Here is a 4,722-nt window from a genome sequence, read left to right on the forward strand (position 1 = left end):
TGTTGTTCGATAAGCCCAAACAGCTTCATCCAGCTTCAAAGACCAATCTTTCCTCGATGGACATACAACATTCTCTAAAATACGCTTGATCTCTCTGTTAGATACCTCAGCTTGACCATTATTTTGAGGATAGTCGGCTATAACAATGCGATGATTCACATTATATCTTTGCATCATAGCAGTGAACTTATGATTGCAGAAATGCGATCCCTCGTCACTGATTATGACTCTTGGAGTTCCGAATCTTGTGAATATCTGCTTGTGAAGAAAATTAAGCACTACCTTCACAACATTCGTCGATAAAGCCTTGACTTCCACCCATTTTGACAATAATCGACCATCAACAAGATATATTGGTTATTGCAAGATGAGACAAATGGCCCCATGAAATCAATTCCCCAAACATCGAAGACCTCAACCTCGAGAAGCACATTAAGGGGCATCTCATTCTTCTTTGACATATTTCCAACACGCTGACAGCTATCACACTTTAACACGAACTGATGCCATCTTTAAATAATGTAAGCCAGAAGAATCCTGGTTGAAGGATACGAGCTGTTGTCTTTTCTCCACCATAGTGGCCTTCATACATAGTCGAATGACAGTCTCACAAGATACCCTTCGTCTCGTTGTACGGAATACATCTCCTGATGATTTGGTCAGCTCCTTGCCGAAACAAAAATGGCTCATCCCACTTGTACCACTTCACTTCGTGAAGAAATTTCATCCTTTAAGCATTAGTCAAGTCCGGGGGCATAATGTTGCTCACAAGATAGTTCACAATGTCTGCGAACCACGGTTCTTCTTGCACCCCAAACAACTGCTCATCGGGAAAAGACTCATTTATCAATGTCTTATCCTGTGAAGCTGTACTAGGATCTTCTAAACGAGAGAGATGATCAGCAACTTGATTCTCTGTACCTTTCCTATCTTTGATCTCCAGCTCAAACTCCTGAAGTAAAAGAACCCATCGAATCAATCTAGGTTTCGAGTCCTTTTTCAAGACGATATAGCGAATAGCAGGGTGAACAGTGAAAACTGTCACCTTCGTCCAAAGCAAATAAGATCGAAACTTCTCAAAACCATAGACAATGGCTAAGAGTTCCTTCTCAGTAGTAGTATAGTTCAGTTGAGCACCATTGAGGGTCTTACTAGCATAGTAGACCACATAAAATATATTGTTCTTTCTTTGCCCAAGAACCGCTCCAACTGCATAGTCACTCGCATCGCACATCATTTCAAAAGCTCATTCCAATCAGGTTTAGTTATGACAAGTGTCGTGATCAAGCTCTTCTTTAAGCTCTCAAAAGCAGCTAGACACTCATCACCAAACTTGAAAAGGACATCTTTCTCTAATAAATTGCATAATGGTTTAGAGATTTTAGAGAAGTCCTTGATGAACCGCCTATAGAAGCCCGCATGACCAAGGAAACTACGGATCCCCTTAACAGAAATTGGTGGAGGAAGGTTTTCAATGACCCCCACCTTGGCTTTGTCCACTTCAAGACCTTTACTAGAGACCTTGTGCCCAAGAATGATGCCTTGCTGCACCATAAAGTGACATTTCTCCCAGTTGAGAACTAGATTGGTCTCAACACACCTTTCAAGAACTGCGCCAAGATTTTGTAAGCACTCGTCGAAAGAATCCCCGAACACAGAAAAATCATCCATGAACACCTACACATTCTGACCAATCATGTCAGGGAAGATAGCCATCATGCATCTCTGAAATGTGGAAAGTGCACCAAATAACCCAGAAGAAACCCATCTGAAAGCAAACGTACCAAACGGATAAGTGAAGGTAGTCTTTTCCTGATCTTCTAGAGCAATACAAATCTGATTATAGCCCTAATAGCCATCCAGAAGAGAGTAGTACTCATGCCCAGCCAACCTGTCAAGCATCTGATCAATAAAGGGAAGAAGGAAGTGATCTTTCCTTGTGGCCTTGTTCAGCTTCCTTTAATCCATGCTAACTCTCTACCCCGTGACTGTTCGAGTAGGAACAAGCTCATTCTTTTCATTAGCAACCATGGTGATACCTCCTTTCTTCGGCACACACTGAATTGGGCTTACCCAAGAACTGTCAAAAATAGGATAAATGATGCCTGCATCTAGCCACTTAAGAATTTTCTTCTTCACAACCTCCTTCATGATCGGATTTAGCCTCCTTTGTTACTCAACAGTCGGCTTGCTTCCTTTTTCTAGCAGAATTTTATGCATGCAATAGGAAGGGATGATTCCTTTAATATCTGCTATTGTCCATCCAATTGTCGATTTGAACTCTCTCAGAATTCTCAAGAGCTTTTCCTCATCACTACTTGAAAGGTCAGATGCAATAATAACAGGCAAAGTAGATGCATCACCTAAAAATGCATACCTCAAGTGTTCAGACAAAGGTTTAAGCTCGAGTGTAGGAGCTTCCTCAATAGATGGCTTGAGACGCCCCTCGGCATTTTTGAGTTCTAAAAATCTAAGAGATTCAAAAGGAATTTATAGCCTTCGCTTCCAAGGAGAAGCATTCAAATACTGCAACTGCTCATCACCTTCATCATCTTCACTATCTGAATTCCCTATCAAAGCTTTCTCTAAGGCATCAGATCTTAGCATTTGATCAAGTTCTGAAGTAACTATAGAATCGGCCACTTCCACCTTAAAGCACTCCTCTTTATCAGTAGGGAATTTCACGGCATTGAAAACATTGAAGGTCACATCCTGATCCAGTACTCGCATAGTGAGCTCACCCTTCTGCACATCAATCAATGTTCGGCCAGTAGCCAAGAATGGTCTTCCCAAGATTAAGGCAATCTTCTTATCCTCCTCAAATTTAAGAATTACAAAGTCATCGGGAAAGATGAGTTTGTCCACCTTGACCAAGATATCTTCCACAATGCCTCATGGATATGTAATAGAATGATCGGCCAACTGCAAGGACATATATGTAGGCTTTGGATCAGGTAAATCCAACTTCTTGAAGACAGACACAGGCATTAGATTGATGCTAGCTCCCAAATCACATAAACACTTGTCGAACGATAAGTTTCCAATGGTGCAAGGAATAGTGAGGCTTCCAGGATCTTTAAGCTTCGGAGGCAACTTTTGTTACAGAACAGCACTGCATTCCTCCATAAGAGCAACGGTCTCTAAATCATTGAGCTTCACTTTTCGAGAGAGAATACCTTTCATAAACTTTGCATAGCTTGGCATCTGTTCAAGAGCTTCAACAAAAGGTATGTTGATATGATGTTTCTTGAACACCTCCAGAAACTTAGCAAATTGTTTATCCAACTTTTGCTTCTGCAGCCTCTTAGGAAAAGGAGGTGGAGGATAGACCTGTTTCTCCCCTGTATTACCCTCAGGAGGAGTGTGTTCCACGGTTTTCTTCCTTGATTCCAATTCTGTTTCCTTCTGCACATCTTCTTCAGCCACAACTTCAAATTCAGGAACTTGAGATCTTTCAGGGCTTGCAACCTTCCCAGACCATAATGTAATTTCCTTAACCTGCTCATTTGCTTCCTTCTTGCCTGGAACTTCTGTGTCACTAGGGAGTGTACCAGGTTGTCGATTCAGTAAGGCATTGGTAATCTGCCCAATTTGATTTTCTAGAGTCTTGATAGAAACCGCTTGACTCTTGCACATGAGCCTCAACTCCTCCAATTCAGATTTTTCATTAGATTGACTTGTACTTCCATGCGGTAGTTGCTGAAGCTGAAGTTGTTGTCTTGGAGCATATTACGGTTGTTGAAAACCAGGAGGGTTGAATTGTTTTGCTGTACACTGCTGATAATGTTGTTGCACCACATTCTGATTGTTACTCCAGCTGAAGTTAGGATGATTGCGGTTGTTGGGATGATAGGTGGCTGGAACTGGTTGTTGCGACCTCTGAAAGTTGCTCATGAACTAAGATGATTCACTAGATATAATGCACTGCTCCGTCTCATGCGCACCAGCACAAAGCTCACAAACACTTGTGATCAGATTAACTCCATAATTAGCCAAAGAATCCACCTTCATCGTCAAACCCTTAAGCTGAGCAACTATAGAAATAGCTGTATCCACCTCCAGAATTTTTGCTACCTTGCCTTGAGGTAGCCTTTGAGTTGGATTCTGGTATTCATTAGCAGCCATCAGTTCAATCAACTCATAAGTTTCATCATAGCTCTTAGCTCATAAGGCTCCACCTGATGCTGCATCTAGCATGGGTCTAGACTGTGCTCCCAAACCATTATAAAAGCAGTTGATAATCATCCAGTCAGGCATCCCATGATGAGGACACTTCCTAAGCATCTTCTTATAACGCTCCCCGGCTTCACATAAAGACTTTCCCGATTGCTGCGCAAATTGAGTAAGAGCATTTCTGATTGCAGCTGTCTCTGCCATAAGGAAGAATTTTGTAAGAAACTTTTGAGTAAGATCTTCCCAAGTAGTGATAGAACCGGCTGGTAGAGAGTGTAACCAGCTCTTTGCCTTGTCCCTCAAAGAGAATGGGAACAGCCTCAGCTTAACAGCATCTTCAGAACACCATTGAACCGAAAGATGTCACAGATCTCAATGAAATCCCTAATGTGAGTATTGGGATCTTCCGTTAGAGAACCCCCAAACTGGACTGAATTATGCACCATCTGAATGATGCAAGATTAAATTTTAAAAGTATTAGCCGCGATGGCTGGTCTGACAATACTAGACTGAATGTCATTAATCTTCGGTTAAGAAAAATCCATCAAA

General features: G+C 41.7%; 1 non-coding gene across 1 annotated transcript; it reads left to right on the forward strand.

Annotated features, from left to right (window-relative positions):
- Positions 1-4,255: 4,255 nt before the first annotated feature.
- Positions 4,256-4,362, forward strand: LOC141715585 (small nucleolar RNA R71). The gene has a single exon (XR_012572342.1). It is a non-coding gene; the product is annotated as a small nucleolar RNA R71 (small nucleolar RNA).
- Positions 4,363-4,722: the final 360 nt, after the last annotated feature.

Source organism: Apium graveolens, chromosome 3 (genome assembly GCF_009905375.1).
Source record: "Apium graveolens cultivar Ventura chromosome 3, ASM990537v1, whole genome shotgun sequence".
NCBI classification, from domain to species: Eukaryota; Viridiplantae; Streptophyta; class Magnoliopsida; order Apiales; family Apiaceae; genus Apium; species Apium graveolens.